General features: G+C 36.2%; 1 protein-coding gene across 6 annotated transcripts in view; it reads right to left on the bottom strand.

Moving 5' to 3' along the window:
* Positions 1 to 20279, bottom strand: part of Map3k13 (mitogen-activated protein kinase kinase kinase 13) — a 168701-nt gene that overhangs the window by 100054 nt on the left and 48368 nt on the right. Inside the window, exon 2 of one of the 6 annotated variants that reach the window (XM_078043817.1) lies at positions 3984 to 4063. The exons of the other annotated variants lie outside the window; for them this stretch is intronic. The gene's annotated coding sequence lies outside the window, so the exon portion shown is untranslated. The remainder of the gene's footprint in view (positions 1 to 3983; positions 4064 to 20279) is intronic. 6 annotated transcript variants of the gene reach the window in all.

Below are 20279 nucleotides of genomic sequence, written 5' to 3'. Positions count from 1 at the left end.
TAAGAAAAGTGGAGCAGGAGGTATCACAATACCAGACCTTAAATTATACTACAGAGCTATAGAAACCAAAATGGCATGGTATTGTCACCAAAACAGACATGAAGGCCAATGGTACAGAAGACCCAGAGATAAATCCACATAAAGACAGTTATCTCTTATTAGACAAAGGTGCCACAAGCATACATTGGAGAAAAGATAGCCTCTTCAACAAATGGTACTAGGAAAACTGGAAATCCATATGTAATAAAATTAAATTAGAGCCCTATCTCTTACCCTGCATAAAACTCAACTCAAAGTGAATCAAGGGGTCTGGGTTGTGGCTCAGTATTAGAGCATTTGCCTGACATGTGTGAGGCCCTGGGTTTGATCTTCAGCAACATATTAAAAATAAATAAAGGTACAAAGTAGATCCAGGACATGGGCATTAGATCAGAGACCCTTACCTACTAAACGAAAAAGTAGGCCCAAATCTCCATCATGGCAGAGTGCAGTGGTGCAGGCCTGTAAACCCAGCAGCTCGAGAGGCTGAGGCAGGAGGATTGTGAGTTCAAAACCAGCCTCAGCAACAGCAAGGTGCTAAGCAATTCAGTGAGACCCTATCTCTAAATAAAATACAAAACAGGTCTGGGGACCTGGCTCAGGGGTCTAGTGCCCCTGAGTTCAATCCCTGATGCAAAAAAAACCCCCAAAAAAACAAAAAAAAAAAAAAAAAAAACTCCATCATGTTGGTTTAGGAACTAAATGCCTCAACAAGACTCTTAAAATGTAAGAAGTAAAATCAAGAATCAATAAATTAGATCATATCAAACTAAAAAAATTCTTAAAAGCAAAGGAAACAATCAAGAACATGAAGAGAGACCCTGCATAAAGGGAGAAAAATCTTTGCCATCTGCACCTCAGATAGAGCATTAATCTCCAGGACTTATGAAGAACTAAAAAAATTAATACCCCCCAAAAAATCAATAAATAGGCAAAGGACTGAACAGACATTTCACAGAAGAAACACGAATGCCCCACACATATATGAAAAAGTGTTCAACATCACTAGAAAGTAGAGAAATTAAAACTACATTGAGATTTCACTTCACTCCAGTCAGAATGGCAATTATCAAAAATACAAGCAATGGGCTGGGGATATAGCTCAGTTGGTAAAATACTTGCCTCACATGCACGAGGCCCTGGGTTCAATTTCCAGAACCACAAAAAAAAAAAAAAAAGAATACAAGCAACAATAAATATTGGTGAGAATGTGGGAGAAAAGGTACACTCATACATTGCTGGTGGGACTGCAAATTGGTACAACCACTCTGGAAAGCAGTATGGAGATTCCTCAGAAAACCTGAAATGGAACCACCATTTGACACCCAGATATCCCACTCATTGGCATATACCCAAGGGATTTTAAAATCATCATGTGGTAGTGACACAGTCACATCAATGTTCATGGCAGCTCAATTAACAATAGCTAAGCTATGGAACCAACCTAGGTGCCCTTCAGTAGACAAAAGGATAAAAAAATGTGGTACATATACAGAATGGACCATTACTCATCCATAAAGAAGAATGAAATTATGGCATTTGAAGGTAAACAGAGGAGAATTGAGGGAGAGGGAGGAAGGACGGGAATGGGAAAGACAGTAGAATGAATCAGACATAACTCTCCTATGTTCATATATGAATACGTGAGCAGTGTAACTTCACTTCTTGTACAACCACGAGAGTGGGAAGTTATACTCCATGTATTCATGATATACATTCTACTGTCATGTATAACTAAAAAGAACAAATAAAAATGATTTTAAAAAACAGAGCCAAAATTGTTATAAAAGCTAACACATTTGTAAGGTTCAGTAGTAGCATCATTACTACTTATAAGTCAACAAAGGGTGGGGGTAGTCTCTGCAGTAATTCAACAAAACAGGTCTATAAGTGCTTCTTGTAACAGTTACCCAAAATTGTTGGTTCAGTATATAATCTGGCAAATGAAAACTAGCTGACTTTATGGCCTTGCCACTTTAGTAAGATAAACTTGATCTGGGTTAACATACTTTGCTGTACCACAGAAATAACTGAACCAACAAAGACTCCTCCATGTAAAATATCATGCAAAACCATTGGGAAGATAAGCTATGGAAGCTGTAGAAGTAATTCTTGAAGGAAGCCATTATTGTTTGGGGAGCAGAGGAAGGTGGAGGAGGCATGAAAAATGTAACCACTAGAACAGCACTGCCCAAGAGAACTTCTTGTGGTGATGGAAATGTTCAATAACTTGCACTAATATCACAGCCACATGTGGCTACTGAGCATTTGAATGTGCTGAGTGTGCTTGAGGAGTTGAATTTTTAACTTTATTAAATATTAATTTTAAAATAGTCATGTGTTGGTAGCTATCATATGGGACAGTTTACATATAGAAATAGGAAATCATAAGTAATTTTTTTTTTGAGATAGGTTCTATTTGGCCAGGGCTGGTCCCTAACTCCTGGGTTCAAATGAACCTTCTGGCTCAGCCTTCCAAGTAGCCAGGATTACAGGTATGTGGCACTGATCACAAGTAAATTTTTATTTCAGCATGTGGGCCTGCTGAGCATGGAGAACTACAAAACCATTATCGAGGTGAATAAGTTCTTTTAAGAACCAAATGAACCTCTTCAAATTTCAATAATGACTGGAAGATGATGATGGTCTCCTTACCGAAGAGATATTAGAAACTCATTTCTAGATAAAAATCTAAGTATAGAAAGAAATTAAGGTACAACTGTTGAGAGCCACAGCCAAAGGGGCCCCAGCAAACTTCCAGCTGCCAGCAAACTTCCAGCTGCCGGCTGATGATCCAGCTGCCAGCAAACTTCCAGCTGCCGGCTGATGATTGGCTTACAGCGGCCCCAGCAACATCTAGCTGATTGGCTCCTCTGCGGTGATGTTCATTGGGCTGTTTCCCTGCCCTTCAGACTGCCAGTTGATGATTGGCTCACAGTGGCCCCAGCAACATCTAGTTGATTGGCTCCTCTGCGGTGATGTTCATTGGGCTGTTTCCCTGCCCTTCAGACTGCCAGCTGATGATTGGCTCACAGCGGCCCCAGCAACATCTAGCTGATTGGCTCCTCCACGGAGCTGCTCATTGGGGGACTTCTTTGGCTCTGCCCACGCAACCCAGCCAATCGGCCTCAAGAGCAGGAGGATTGTGGGAGGTTGAGAGGGTGGTGTGGGGGTGAGAGGCTTGTGGAAGCCGGTGGTGGCAGTTGGGCTCTGAGGGTTTTTTCCCTGAGGAGCTGTTTTGTTTGGCGTTTGTAGTTCTAAAAATAAAGTTAGTTTCTTTTGACAAGTGACTCCTGAATTGTGCCCAGCCAGACTGCGGCATACAACTGTTCTGTCATAAAAATATAAACAGGGCTGGGGATGTGGCTCAAGCGGTAGCACGCTCGCCTGGCATGCGTGCGGCCCGGGTTCGATCCTCAGCACCACATACCAACAAAGATGTTGTGTCCGCCGAGAACTAAAAAATAAATATTAAAAATTCTTTCTCTCTCTCTCTCTCTCTCTCTCTCTCTCTCTCTCCTCTCTCTTAAAAAAATATAAACAATTCTAGTTTTTGTTTTTTGAGGAAATTGTATTCTTAAAAAAGGAAAATGACTCATTTAAGCTAGAATTTAAGAGAAGTTGAAAGTCTCATGACTCAGTGGCAACTTTTGTCAAAAATACTAGAGAAAATAAAGAGTATAGTGACCTCAAATGCTAATGCATGAAGACTCAGATTTCCTTCACAGGCATCAGAATGTAGTGATAAAAGCTGGTTAAAAGATGTGGGTTCACATGCTGTCTCTGCCACTTCTTAGTTATATAATTCCAGAAAGACTTGAGTTTCAATTTTTGCCTTAGTTATATGGGGATAAAAATAAAATTGGAACATTCAATAAAGTAACATATATAAAAAGTTTAGTACAGTACCAGCATATAGAAGATAAAAAAAAATAACACAGTACCTATTTTGTTTGTTGTTATTATCCAAATACCATGACTCTTCTACTCACTCAGCAAGGGAAATTTCAACAGTTGTGCAGATCTAGGAATCAAAATTATATGGAATAATAAAAAAAATTTATGTGTGTTTATAATAAAACTTGAGCAGGCCCTTTCAGGATATTTTAAAAAATATCTATTAGGGACACTTCTTCCAAAGAAAAACTAATCCAAATTATTTTCCTTAAAGAGATTGGGGAATTGTCTCACAGGTTCTTAATCAAAGGAGAAAAACCTTCAGGGAGTTAAGCCAGCTGATCAAGAAGTCTGTTCTTTTTCTTTTTTAGGCAGCTAAATATTTATTTTTACATAAAGATATAGTTTTGGGGCTGCGGTTGTGGCTCAATGGCAAAGTGCTTGCATAGCATGTGTGAGGCACTGGGTTCAATTCTCAGCACCACATATCAATAAATAAAATAAAGGTTCATTGACAACTAAAAAATATTTTTTTAAAAAAAGATATAGTTTTATAAATGATATGAACTAATATGGAAAGTGATCCGTCTACTAGGTAGGAATACTGGTCAAAATTCACTATTTCCATCCTAGAATGTTAAATGTTAATGTTAACCTACCGTTTTCTATCCAAAATATTAGGATCCTTAGTCAACAAGTGAATTTCAAAGATTTCAGCAGACTATTTTTTTTTCTGTTCAGCTCTCAATAAATTCCTGTCTGAAAAAGTGATTCTTAAGAAACATCTAAGGAAAAACATTCTTATAAGTATCCTTAAAATCTATCACTATATAAAGGAAATAATCAAAAAGCTACATGCTTTCTAAGTTAATCTAGTATCCCTCAGCAGAATCAATATCATTGAGTCTTACAGATTTCCTTTTTTGAAGAATTATTATAAGGAAGAGCCATATTGCTTTTGCATTGTCAACTTGTGAGGCACTGGGTTCGATTCTCAGCACCAAGTATCAATAAATCAAATAAAGGTTCATTGACAAATAAAAAACATTTTTTTAAAAAAGATATAGTTTTATAAAATGATATGAACTAATATGGAAAGTGATCCGTCTGCTAGGTGGGAATACTGGTCAAAGTTCTCTACTTCCATCCTAGAATGTTAAATGTTAAATTCACATAAGGAATTCATATTACAACTTAATACCAGGGAGCTTTCTGTTCTTGCAAAATTATTTGATGTCCACCTTTTATAGAACAATGGTGTAATTTGCTGAATTCCCCATTTTTCTGTCCCTGCTGCTGGGAAACTCAGAGCTAACTTTATATTCTCTATAAATGCTTTTGTGATTAGCATTTTTGCTTTGTCTTCCTTGTTTTGAGTTTGATTTCCCTTTTGTTAACCTTGTTGTATATATACATCCTTCATAAGCACCTCAAATCCTTCTTGAAAAGATAGAGGACAAATAAAGATTTATACTAAATGCGTATCTGTTAACTTTTAAAAAAATAAGTCTTGTGATAAATTCTACAATCATCTTTCTGATAAAGGAAAACTAAAAGTACACACAATGATGGCAAACTTAGAAAAATATCATGAGTTAACTGGATTTGAACTCTTTAATATGTTTTTTCAAAGGATAATAAAACATCTAGTCAACCAAAGAAAAGCAATTGCTTGAAATTTTATATGCCATTTAGAATAAATCTTAACAGCTTAATGACATTTTAATGTATTATCCTTGTCAAAAGGATGACTATAAATGAAGGATGTAAGAATTCTTCTTTTATCGATACTGCAAACGCACTGAAGCAAATCAAAAGCAAATGGATTTCTCAATTAATAAAATATTTAACATTCTCAAAATACACCGTTCCATAATATGCAGATTATGGCAAGATGCCATATACCAAACCTTTGTAGGACTAAAAATAATATCTGGCATTTATAAAGGCATTTTACACATTGAAAGAGTAAAATGAAACTTCATACATTATTCTTATACATAAAATTCATAATACTTTCTTGGCTGGGAGTGTACCTCAGTAGTACAGTGTGTGCTTGGCATGCTCAAGGCCCTGGGTTGAAGTCCCAGCACCAAAAAAAAAAAAAAAAAAAAAAAAAAAGAGGTGGAGGGACAGAGAAACTACTTACTTTCTGAGTACTCACATGAAAAATAAATCTTAACCTCTTAACCATCTAAATTCTGTTTTTCTATCTCAATTTGTTCACATTAGCTAGATACAAATTGACATTTCTACTTCAACCTCACAGCACAGGCAAGATAATGAAGATCCAAACATCAGAGTATGGATGTTGACCTTTTTAAGTTTACACCTATACCTTCTCCATTTGAGGGAACTGTATCTTCCCCCACTTGAAGCTAGGGCTGGAGGAGTGAGAAGGCGGCACGAGGCTGAAACTCATCTCCTTAGTTAGTGAAAGGATAGACACATGACCCAAACCAGCCAATGAGTATCAACTAACTCATCTCCAGGATGTTTGCGACAGTTATTGGAGAAGAAATGAACATTTGTTTTATCAGGTTACTAGCTATAAGAACTGTATAAGCAAATGATTGTCATCTTGGTTCATATATAGGACAGAGGAAAGTAGCCCAGAGGAGTAAAGGGAAGAAGACAGACTCCTGATAACAGAGACTAACTTAGCCACTTACTCTGTTGGACCTCTCAAATATGTAAGGCAGTCAATTCCATCCTCCTCCCCCGCCACCTCTTTTTTCACTTAAACCAGTTTATTATAAGTTTCTGTAAACTGCAGCCAACAGAGAAGCCTTATTAAACCAATATCATTTATTCATTATCTCCCATCATACTCCACAAAGCCAAATTAAAATCAGATTTCCTGTTCCTTTTCCTGACATTAATAATTTTAATACTTTCTAGATTAACTTTCAAATTCTGTCTTCTCTCACTTAGTGAGGGATTACACTTTGCAATTGTCTTTGTCATCCTCCTTGTATAACATTCTTAAGACTAAACATTTCTTCTCAATAACAAGCTCTGTCTTTGATTTTATTAATTTGTTCATTCATTCATTCATTCATTTATATTGAGCCAGGGTCACCATGTTGCCCAGATTGGCCTCAAACAAACAATCCTCCTACCTCAGTCTCCTGACTAGGATTAGAAGTGCATGCCATCATGCCAGGCTATTATCTTTAATATTTTAAAGTCAGTGACTTTCACAAAAATCATTTCTACTGTTAATCTCAAATTAATTTAACCTTTAAAATAAATTAACTTGGAAATCCTAGGTAAGGTTACTTAACTGTTCTGTGCCTCACTGAAAAATGGAGGCAATTACAATGTACCTCATCATGGTAACCAATGTTAGCTACAAACTCAATAACCCTATAACCAAAACCATAACTCAACTTATCTCTTATATCTCTAAATTACATGCATTTTCTTATTGGTTATTCTTATTCTGAGATGGACAGACTACAACTTTGGATTTCTTAAATTGTTTACTGTCTAGTCAAAGGTTACAAAAAATAATTTTTTCTTCTAATCTATCCTTTTCCTGGCTTTCATTTTAAAGTCAATTGTCAATTTTCTTTGTCTGAATGTCCACTTTAAGGTTTTCCTCCTGCTATGATCTTCAGTCTATGTATGCTGAAGAAATTTAAGATCAAGCAAAATATAAACTGAATGGCCAAAAATCTGCCAAAAACCATTTTGACCCAAGTGAAAAATTGTTTCATCATTTACTAATTTGAATTATACTCTCTTCCATTATAAAGACAAGCATAATAGTTGAGTACAATAATAATACCTATAAACTATCAATTTTTATTATATGTCAAGCATTGTACTAAGTGCACTACATAAATATTTAACTTAATTCAGACAAAGATTTAAATAGTATTTTAATCCCATTTTAAGATGAAAGGTTAAAGGCATAGAAAGGTTAAATAACTTGAAATAACAAAGCCAGTTTAAAGAAAAAAAAGAGAGCACAGTGGATTCCAGAACCTATTTTCTTATGCTCATCTGTTGATAAGAAAAAAGAATTTAAATAGGAGTCTCACACTAGAAGTATCCAAACAATTGGATATGATGAAATATATATAATTATCCATTTAAAATGTTATGCTACAGTAATTATTGAAGAAGTCCATTTTAAGAGTACGGTCCACAGGTCTGTGAATAAGCAATAAAGGGTGTCTGGCAGCTCCATCTGTGATAGCAGTAAGAACGGTAACAGGCAAATGAAAATCCAATCTGTTAGAACCTATTTCATGAAGTAAGCTGTTCAAGACTACCCAGGCAGACTAATGTGTGTGCTTAGAATCCCAGTGGAAAAAAAAGGCACCTGAAATATTTACTTTTGATGAAATCAGATATTTGTATATTGGTTTTTAAAAATCAAACTTGATATTGTGGGAGAAAATGAGAATTTTATTATATATGCATATATAAATATAAAATATTCTTAGCATTGCATAATGATTTTGAATTAATGTTTAGGCAAGAGGTTATTTTTTTATTTTTTTACCAGGGATTGAACTTGGGGCACTCAACCCCTGAGCCACATCCCAGCCATATTTTGTATTTTATTTAGAGATAGGTTCTCACTGAGTTGCTTAGTGCCTTGCTTTTGCTGAGGCTGGCTTTGAACTCACAATCCTCTTAGCCTCCTGAGCTACTGGGATTACAGGCATACACCACCGTGCCCGGCAAGAGGTAATATTTTTTTCAGTGTTTGGGACTACAGAGGTCTTAATCTAGCCTTGGGTTTTAAAACATGATAATCTGTAAGATTATTATGAGATTATTAAAGGTTATTGTGTCCAAAGTGGGAGGTACTCTAGATGCACAGCGTGTAAGAGCAAGCTGAGTGCTAGAAACGTAGCCCAGGAAGATGACTAGCATGGTGGGTCCTCTCAGGAGAACTGCTATTCTATCTTCTCATTCATAGAAACTGTTAAAATAAAGCCAGAGTTTCTTAAAAGTGTTACACATATCCCCTCCAGATGATACAGTTCTTCTCTTCCAGCTCTTTTTTCATATGAAGACTTGCATGCATTTATAGTAGCTTCATTTGTAATAGTTCCCAAATGAAAACAACTCAAACGTCCACCATCATGTGAATAAATAAACCATGGTATATCCATACAATGGAAATACTATTCAGCAATAAAAAGAAATGTTCTATTGATATATGTTGCAATGGGGACTAATCTGAGTAGTTATACTGAGTGAAAGAAGTCACATAAAAGAGTATATTTGGGCTGGGAACATAGCTCAGTTGGTAGAGTGCTTGCCTTGCATGTACAAGGCCATGGGTTCAATCCCCAGAACCATACACACACACACAAAAAAAACTCATCTTCTATGATTCAGTTTACATAAGATTCTAGGAAGTTCAGACTAATGTATTATGACAGAAAACATACAATAATTATTGAAGACTTGGTCCCAAGGGTAGCAATGTTCAAAGGTAAGGCTTTGGGGAAATGATTAGATCATGAAGACTGACATTTTCAATGGGTTAATTCACCGAGGCTGAATGGACTGCTGGGAGGAAGTAGAGGCTATGGGAGGTGGGACCTGGTTAAAGGGAGTGGTCCGTGGGGATGTGCCCTTGAGAATGCATATCTATATGTTATCCCCAGTCCCTTTCCTTTCTCCCTCTCTCTGCTTTCTGGCTACCATGAGCTGAGCAGCTTTTCTCTACCATGCTGTTTCTCCATGATGTTCTGCCTTGCCTCAGGCCTAATGCAATGGAACCTGCTGACCATGGACTAAAATCTCTGAAGGCATGACCCAAATACATCTTTTCTCCTTTAAGTTATTTTTCTCAGGTATTTGCCACAGCAATGAAAAGCTAACTAGCAGTACAAAAAGTTAAAAAATTACTATTCTATGACATACACATTTAACACATATCTATTTTTTGCTATTCTTGTACTTACACAAACACATGCCTTTTATGCTAAACTATCTTCTTTATATTGTGCTCTTTTTTGAGTTGTAGATTTTGAAATTCCAGAAATAATAATTAGGAACAAATATGGTCCTAGACATTCTGTTTTTTTAAAAAAATTATTTTTTAGTTTAGTTGGACACAATACCTTAATTTATTTATTTTTATGTGGTGCTGAGGATCGAACCTGGGGCCTTGCACATGCTAAGTGAAGTCTCTACCACTGAGCCACAACCCCAGCCCCTAGACATTCTTTGTAAACACTCTTGTACTATAATTTACAGCTCATAAAGTACTTTAAAATAGAGTTGTAGCTAATCCCAAGGCCCCAGGGAGATTAGTTCATCTACTCTAGCTTTATCTAAACTCTGTAACATATTAAAGATTTACTAAACTTTTAAATTCTATCCATGACCCTTTTCACTCCCTCCATAAAGACCTGTTTTCTATCATTCAATGAGTAAAAATTAAAAACTATTTTTGTTTATTTATTTTTGCAGTGCTGGAGGTAAAACCCAAGGCCTCCTAGACAAAGCACTCTACCACTGAACTATGTCCCAACCCTAAAGTTGAATTTTAAAAAGTGGCAATGCAATGATGAAAAAGTCAGTTTCTAGTATCAAGGAGCTTTGGTGAGATGAGTAACTACACAAAATGGTTTGAATGCTAAATTCATGGGGCAGACAGCAATGTTTTGCTTAAGGTTAGAAAATGTCAGAAGGAAATTAACTGAAATTTGGAGCAAAATCTTCTTGCATGGGACTATCCTATACACATCAAAATTCTTAGTACATACCCAGCATTTCTATAACTGCTCCAGTCTTATCACAGTTTAACAAGTGCCCCCTATGCACTTTCCCCCTAGGCACCAGGGAGACAAGAGACAGCCAATTTAAGACTTACAGGTTAGGTTACAGAGTGGTGCTCTTTGCTGCCCTCTGTTGACATAGAGAAGTAAGAGCAGGCTCTTTGCAAACAAATGTGCTAGTACCCCTTAGAGAAAAATGTAAATCCCTAGGAGAAAAATATACAAAAACAAAGATGCCTCCCACTGAGCCTCAGTAAGAGCTCTGGGAATGTGGGATGAAGCTGAAGAACGCCTGCGAATTGATCTTCCAAGTTCATATTATAGCCAGTACTTGTGATTTGCTTGTCTTTGGCAAGGTGGTATGTTTGTAGAGGGAAGAAAGGCTTGTACTTACACAAACACACCCTGTCCTAACGCTACAGTTTGCTCTACCACTCCTGATTTGCACTACTGCCCTTTAACCCAAGGTCTGAATTAAGTCTTTCTTTCATTTCTGATGGAATGATCATTTGGGGCTGGGTGATTAAAGTCAGTTACAATAATTAGGTAGACTGGAACTGTATCTTGCTGAGGAGGGAGTTAGGGAAACTAGCTAGGACAAAGCAGGGACAATTCTGCCAAGGTAGTCCATATCAACTACAAAACTGGAAGGCTCATGCTCGTACTTTTTCATTCCAATGTAAGATTATAGTGCATAATATAAGTATAGCAGCAAAAGAACTGGAAGTTAGGGAGGATAAGATGTGAACTGAATCTGTAGACAGTAGCCTTGGTTTTAAAAATGAGCCTTATACAACGATGATTAAACAAGCTTATAATGTGTAGATTCACGCTCAGATTTCAGTCATATCTTTATCATTAACACTAAAGGAGGGAGAAAATAAGAAATAAAAAATCTTTCAAGAAAAAAATCCATTTTAACATTTACTCATTCCTATATGTTATGCCCAGGTGATACACTTAAAATCAAATAATGAAGTCATACTGAAAAGCTGTTGTTTTTCCATTACATGTAATAATAGTACCCCAAATAGGATAGTCCTATCTTTATTACTGCCTACAGAAACAAAAGACAGATTTCCTACCAGTAGTACACATCTCAAATTAATCAATCTATAATATATTTTTAAATTTTACTATTCTATAGGTTCCAATCCTGGCTCCTCAACTAGGCTGAGAATTAAAAGCTTTACATGTAACATTCTCTAGATGAGTAATAAGCAGACAGAGCAGAGCAAAGTGGTAGGGAAACAGGCTGAACATAGTGCATACTTAGATACACTGAAAACATAATACCTAAATAAAAAGAGCTATGTTTAAGATACCTTAACATGTTTTGTTGGGTATACAAATAGAAATAAATCACAAACCCTGATTTCAGTCTATTTACTGGATAAAAAACACAATAAGTAGAAAATTTAAAATTGCTGTGGAGACTTAAAATCATAACAAAAAGCATAGTGGTACACATTGTCTCCCAATATCTAATTTTCTCTCTTCCCTTTTCGAGAAGCCTTGATCTCCCCACCCTGTTTTAAAGGTTTACATGGGAACCAGGCATGGTGGTGCGTGCCTATAATTTCAGCAACTTGGGAGCTGCGAGTTCAAGCCCAGACTCAGCAACTTAGGGAGACCCTGTTTCAAAAAAAGTAAAAGGACTAGAGATGTAGCTCAGTAGCAGACCACCCCTGGATTCAATCCCCAATACCCCCCACACACACACACACAGAGTTGGGGAGATTAGGTGGGTACGCGTTTACTCTGCTAAAGACCCTTATGTTCTCCTGGCTATAGATGTGACCACATGAATAAGTAAGTTCTAGCCAATGGGATGTGGGTGACAGTGTGTCTGCAACTCCCAGGTCCTCCTTTGAAGAAAAAGCTGCTTGTCCTGGACTCTTCTCCTACTCCATATTCTCATGCTGAATCAGCTTCTGCCATGTAGACAATGACAACATCCTAGGTAATGGCACAGCAACAAAACAGATGTAACCTCGGGCTTCGAATAGTTTAACACATCAGAGCTATCTATCTGTTATAGAACACCTGTCTACTTTAAGAGCAAAATAACAATATTCCTTTTTTGAGCCACCAAAATTTTTGAGACTCTGTTACCGCTACTTAATGTGTATTCCAACTACAATATCCCACTATTGGTGGTTATCTGCTACTGGTTATTTCCTAAATGAGATAAATAAGCAATGATTGTTGTAGACATTCAGAGAATTAATGACTCAGAGAATCAAAGAGCTGGGAGAAAAATTTAAAACCATCTACTCTTCTTTTTCATGTATGAAGAAACTGAGGCTGAGAAATTTGTCCCTAGTTGTGGAATTTGTGACAGTCAGGAAGTGACTGAGTGCTTTTTTATTCAGGTATCCTGAATGTTTCTTGCATTACATCTTCTATCTGTGCAACAACAGCAACCACTAATGCTGGCTCTTTTTTTCATAGCACAATTAGTTAAGATTCACTCAGTACTCCTGGTACCATCTTTAATTCTAAAGGACAGCCAACAAGAATCTTAAAAATCACTTGCACTGTCTCAAAGGTATGTTCAATTTAACATGAGAGAAAATAGTAGTATAAATATATGGTACTACTAAAACAAGAATAAACAAACAAGAAACATAGACCAAGTCATTAGAGTAAGAGATCCAACAAGGTATAAATGGAAATGGTCACAAAAGTCTTATGGAAGCAGTTAGTCTCCTGTAACTTAAAATGTTTTAGAAATACAGAAAATATGATTCAAGAATAATTGAGTCAACTCATAAATTGAAATTTAAACAAACATGCCAGCCCCCCCCCCAAAACCACAGCCTAGGGATTTCTTCTGTGTTGTCTAGTCAGCAATAACCATTTTCTACCAGATCTCTCTTTTAAGCCGGGCTTTTGCTTAGGAGGAAGAATCATGAATACTTCATTGTATACACACAGTCTGCTAAAAGCATGTGAAGAAAGGGGCAGTTTTAGGGAGACATGAAAGGAAAGAACAAGAATAAGGAATCAGTATGACATTGCTGGTGGGACTGCAAATTGGTGCAACCACTATGGAAAGCAGTATGGAGATTCCTCAGAAAACTTGGAATGGAACCACCATTTGACCCAGCTATCTCACTCCCAAAAACTTAAAAATTAGCATTCTATAGTGATGTGTTTATAACAGCTTAATTCACAATAGTTAAACTATAGAACCAACCTAGATGCCCCTCAACAGATAAATGAATAAAGAAAATGTGGTACATGTATACAATGGAATATTACTCAGCCTTGAATTTATGGTATTTTCAGGTAAATGGATGGAGCTGGAGACTATCATGCTAAGTGAAATAAGCCAAACCCAAAAAATCAAAGTGGAGCTGATAAGTGGAGCTGATCCATAATGGGGTAGGGTGGGGGGGGTAGGGAAGAATGAAGCAACTTTGGATTATGTAGAGGAGGGGAGGGGGTGTGGGGATGGGAAGGGTGGTGGGATGAGATAGACATTATTACCCTATAAACATGTAGGATTACACTACCAGTGTCACTCAGCACCATGTACATACAAAGGAAGGAGAAGTTGTGCTCCATTTGTGTACAATGTGTCAAAATGCATTCTACTGTCAGGTATAATTAGAACAATTTTTTTTTTAAAAAAAGGAGCAATATGAGGAAGTTAACTTCATTTATTCCATACTTTTCTGAGTACTCAGCATGTGTAGACACTGAGCTGAGATCAGGTGATAAATAAATACATGGTGCCTGACCTGAAGATACATCAGACTAGAACTGGAAACTTCCCTTTCTAAACATATCTTCACATATAGAATTCAGGGTGGATGAAATTATGTGTGAAAGAATCCTTTACCCACAAACACTGCACTTTGGAATAGGAAAAACTAAACTACTCTAGACCGTCTTTATTTTGTTAAATTCTAATCTGTTCTTTCATTCTGAGGTAGTCTTAATAAAGGGTATAAGTAAAAGTCACTGCTTGCATATTTTTCTTATAAGGCCCCTTGTTGCCACTGGTTCAGAACAATCTGGTCTCTCTGCAATCATAATAGCACCCTTAGCTTTCAACTGGCCCAAGTTGTAAGTATTAAGTATTCATTTTTTTCACCTTCAAAACCCATAACCATATAATGATAAATATATGCATACAGACAGAGAGTGTTTTGAAGGGAAAGATGTGAATGAAACTTAGCAGAGGCAAGGGCAGGAATGAATATCTGGAATGCATTGATGTTAAAATGTCTACATTAAGATGCAAATTTTTAGATTCTATACCATATAAATTACAAAAAATAAATAAATAAATAAAATACACACAAACATTACAAAAAAAAAAAAAAACAAAAAACCTCATAACCATCCTTACAGCCACCAACATGAGCCTATGGAACACAATATCCATCTGGCAGTATAGTTTGGAAATAAAAGTAGGGATGTTCCCAGGCCCCTGTGGTAGTATTGCTTATTCCTGTCCTGAATAAATTAAAGACACTATCTATCTAACTCCAGGGGGAATGCTAGAATCTAGAGACGTCTATAATACTCTGTGAGATATATTGGGCCTGAATTTTTAATTAGCAAAATGAAGCCCCACTGAAAACTATTCATATTGGAAGCAGTAACCTAAATGGGCCACATTTTCTTAGCATGTATTTTTAGTCTGTTAAATTACTCAAAGCTCTATATTAAATTGTCATCTTCAAAAGGACACTCCTCCAGAAATGAGACTGGTAGACTGGTGTCTTGAAGTGGTTTTCACTATAAATAAACATAAAAGGAGGCAGGAGGGAAAAGTAACACCAAAAAAAAAAAACCAGTAAAATATAATTACTAAACATTACAACATTTAAAAAATAAAATGCATTTTTCCCAGGATAGTATTTGTTGGCGCTTACTATTAGCTGGGCTGTGAAATAGTCACAAATTTCATGATAAATTTACATTTCTAGAGTAGCTTCCATCACAAGCTCTTCACATGTAGGACAAGTTCCTCTACTTTTTCCCCCTATTAATGTCTCATTACATTTTTAATTAAATGAAAAGAATGCTTCTACTGCTGCCACTACTGCAAATAGGAGAAATATGCTTGAAAATAAGTTATAATTGCAATCATCAAGAATATAAATAGCAAAAATAGTTGGCAAGGATGTGTGTGGGGGGGTATGGTATAATTATAATTTGCCATAGGTAGGCTACACATGAGTAAACCACTTTGGAAAGCAAACTGGAGATTTCTCAAAAAATTAGAAATGGAACTACCGTATGACCCAGCTCTCCTACTCCCTGATATTCATCCAAAAGATCTAAAATCAGCATACTATAGTGACACATGCATACCAAAGTTTATAATAGTGCAATTCACAATAACTAAGTCATAGAACCAGCCCAGGTGCCATTCAACCAATGAATAGTTAAAGAAAATGTGGTAAACCCAGGTATGAGGGTGGACACCTTAATTCTGGCGACTTGAGAGACTGAGGCAGGAGAATTCCAAGTTAGAGGTCAGCCTCAGCAACTTAGCAAGGCCCTAAGCAATTTATGAGACCCTGTCTCAAAATTTAGAAAAAGGGGATGTGCTGGGGATGTAGCTCAGTGGTAAAGTACCTCTGGGTTCAATACCCAGTACCAAAAACAAAACCAAAAAATGAATAAAGAAAATGCCCCCCCCACACACACACACACAATTGAGTTTACTCAGACAAAAAAGAATGAAATTATGTCATTTGCAAGTAAATGAATGGAACTGAAGACTATTATGCTGGGTAAAATAAGACTCAGAAAGTCAAAGGTCAAATGTTACCCCTCATATGTGGAAGGTAGAGAGAGAAGGACCTCATAAAAATAGAATGGAGACCAATAGAATAGAAGAAGAAAATCAAGAGATAAGGAGGAAGGGAGAATATGGGGAAGAACTGGGGAATGATATCTACCAAATTATGCTATGTCCATGTATAAATATACATGAATCCCACTTACATATAAAATTATAATGCACTGATTAATAATAATAATAATAATAATAATAATAATAATAATAATAACCAATAATACTAATGGAAGGGAGATCAGTAAAGCAAGCAGATGAGGAGGAGGGAAGAGGAGAGGGAAAGAAAAGATATTAGGAAGTGAAATTGATCAAGTTATGTTATGTGCATGGGCAAATATGGAATACTGAATTCCACTAGTATGTATTATTATAATAAACTGAAAAAAATAAAACATAAAAATTAAAAAAATAAAATGCAATACACTGATAATTAAAGAATATAAGTTAAGTATGCAGACTGAGATAATTGTCATATTTTCTCTTTAATTCAACTACTAATTATTCCACAATCCTGAATGATAATTAATAAAGCAATGTATAAGGAAATAGAGTAAGCTACACAGAATAGCATTAAGTGGCTACAGATACACACATACACACACACATAAATAATCTCTAATCTATTTTATATGCAAAACAAGCTTCCTTTGCACTGAGAAAAACTCTATTCAAAGTTATTAGAAAGGAAAATACAGGGGCTGGGGATGTAGCTCAGTAGAAAAGCTCTTGCCTAGCATGTGTGAGGCCCTGGGTTCAATCTCCAGCACATCAAAATAAATAAATAAATAAATATATGCCTATATATGTACACTTAATAATTTATATATATGATAACATATATACTTAATAATTTGAACAACTGTGAGTTCAAGAATTATAAAGGTAGACAAACATACTAATAAGGAAGAACAGGAAAAGACTCATGAGGCAGTTCATACACAAAATGATGTAATCAATGACTAATACAAAAAACACAATATAAGCATTAAATGAAAACAAAATAAGATACCAGCATCTCTGCCAAGTGGCTAAGATCTTCTGTTCGTTTTGTTCATATGCTTTGGAAATGGTGTAGCAAAATAGGAACTTATACACTGATGATGGTTAAATAATTAAGACTTTTTGAAGTACAATTTGGCAACAGATATCAACAGGCTTAAAAATATAACTATCTTTTAAAATGAAAACTTAAAAACATTTTATGAGTGAAAATACCTTTTGACCCAAAATTCAACTTTAAGGAATTTATTTTAAATGAATAATCAGGAATTTGGAAAATAAAAGAGGGGGGGGATCTAGCTGTAAAGATTTCATCACATAATTGTTTAAAATAAAAATAACTGGAAATAATATTATGCACTCAAAATTGAGAATTTGTTAAATTTGTTAAATAAATTATAGTAAACTGTATGACAGAATATTTTAAACCTCTCTGTAGGATATACTAAAAGGCTAGGGATGTAACTCAGTGATAGCGTACTTCCCTAGCATGAGTGTGGACCTGGATTCAATCACCAGCACCTGTATATGTATGGGTATATGGTGTGTGTATTTATCTATATTACATATACAAATATAGGCAAAAATATTCATGATGAAGTGTTAAAAAAGGAAAGGTAACATAGTAAGAGGTATCATGTGATCTGACAGACACACATACATATATATATCTAGAGGAACATATATATTATTTTTGGTTATCTCTAAATGTAGGGACAATGTGATTTTATTTTCTACCCTTTTAATCTAAATTTCTAAATTATCTATAATGCACAAATGTATTTACTTTTGGGAAAAGTGTGGAATGTTGCTAAGGTAATAAATATCCACTGCTATTATAACTTTTTAAAAATTTTTCTATGAGAAAACTGGAAAGATGTTGGTCAAAAGACACAAAATTTAAGTTAGTAGGAATAAATTCAGGAGAGTTGTTGTACAACATGGTGTCAAAATACAATATAATGTATACTTGAAAATTCCTAAGAATAGAATTTTGAGTGTTCTTCCCATAAATAAATGATAAGTATATAAGGTAAAACAAAAACAAACTTAAGGAAGATAGCCTGGCCATAGTAGAGAATGTGACGGTCATGGTTAGAATAAGATTTGAAGAGAGGGGAAGAGTTTGGGACAAAAAGCCTTGACAGAAGGTCTATGTGTGTTAAAAGGAAGCTGAGAAATCCCATTTTCAATAATATTAGAGGAGGCATGGTTACCTGGCAAAAGGAAAGGATAGAATTGGGATTATGGGAAGCAGCAGGGGTTTGAATAACCACTGTGGAAAAAGCATTCAAGGCCACCAATCAGCATGAGGACCCTACAGTGGATACAAAGCGATCAATATGGTAGCCAAAATCAGGATTAGGCAGGTGTGTTGGGCACAGTTAGAGGAGGAGCCAGAGGTTGATAGGGGTGAAGAATGTGAGTCTGGAGGAAGAAATTGAATGGATGACCATGTTTCCAAGTTGAATGGGGCATAGGAGAAACAGGTGAGGGATGTATTCAGTTTGGTTACTATGATACTATGGCATTGCTATGTATGGCACATAGTAGAATAGTATAATACATGTTTAAGAAAAAAGAGTGAGGTGGGGAGATTACTTGAGTCCATGAGTTTAAGGTCAGCCTAGACAATGGTGGGTAGGGAGAGGAGAGATTGTACAAAGAGAGCAGAAAGACAACTAATGTAACTGAGCACCTAGTACATAACAGATTATTCTGGCACATATCAGTATGTCATATTTTCAGTCACTAATTGTTTAGGCTTCTCCTTTGCCTAGAAGGCACATGTATGTCTGTATGGGCGGTGGATTCTGGGATGGAGTTCAGGGGTGCATTACATTCCCAGCCCTTTTTCTTTTGAGAAGGATTTCACTAAGTTGTCCAGGCTGGTCTCAGACTTCTCCTGAGTTGCCAGGATTGTATGTGTGCACCATGGTACCTGGCTATGTCTCTCTTTTTCAAAATTTCTTTCTAACTTGTCTACTCACTCTCTGGTCCTTTTTCCACCAAACTTTTTGAAAAACACTATATGTTAAAAACACTAAATACTAGACAAATATACCTTTGCTCCCCTTCCCACACCCACAGCAGGGATAGCAGTGGATGGTGGCACTCTTTCCCACTATGAATACACAAAAGACAATAGCACCTAGCAAAGGCCTTGCACGTGGGGTGCATTCAGTATCAATTATGAAACAAGTGAATGAACGTACACATTAGGGTAAATGTGGGATCTATCCCATTTACTCAAAAAAACAAACAAACAAAACAGAGCTTTTTACACTGTATCTTTGACTTTGAAAAAAAAAATGTTCCCTGTATGCTACTGACAACAGCACCTTGGAATCCTTACATGTAGAAAGTCTTTGCTTAGGCCAGTCTAACCAGCTGCATGCCAAGCTGTTTCTAGCTATAGTACATTTCAGTTTAAAGCTGTGTTTGGGGGTTAGGTATATAATTTAACCCCTAGCTTTTTATTATCCCATTCCTACTCATTAAAAAACATCCTGCTGGGAGTCATCCATTTGTAGCACAGAGGGGGTTGAATAAAAGAGAATGTACACACTGAATTTTTAGGTACAGAAACCATCTTCAGTAAGGTATTAAATTCATCCTGCAAGCAGGATTTATATGATTTTCAAGTCCACATGGCAGGCATATTCTTAATTCCCCCTGTTCATATGCTGGTGTGATCCTTTCCCCTTGAGTGTGAGAAGGACTTGCTCCTGTAATCAACAGAACACAGTGATGGTGCTGGGATG

This window comes from Ictidomys tridecemlineatus, chromosome 3, assembly GCF_052094955.1.
Source record: "Ictidomys tridecemlineatus isolate mIctTri1 chromosome 3, mIctTri1.hap1, whole genome shotgun sequence".
Classification (NCBI taxonomy): domain Eukaryota; kingdom Metazoa; phylum Chordata; class Mammalia; order Rodentia; family Sciuridae; genus Ictidomys; species Ictidomys tridecemlineatus.
The sequence above is the reverse complement of the archived record's forward strand: the minus strand, read 5'-3'. Positions and strand labels throughout refer to the sequence as shown.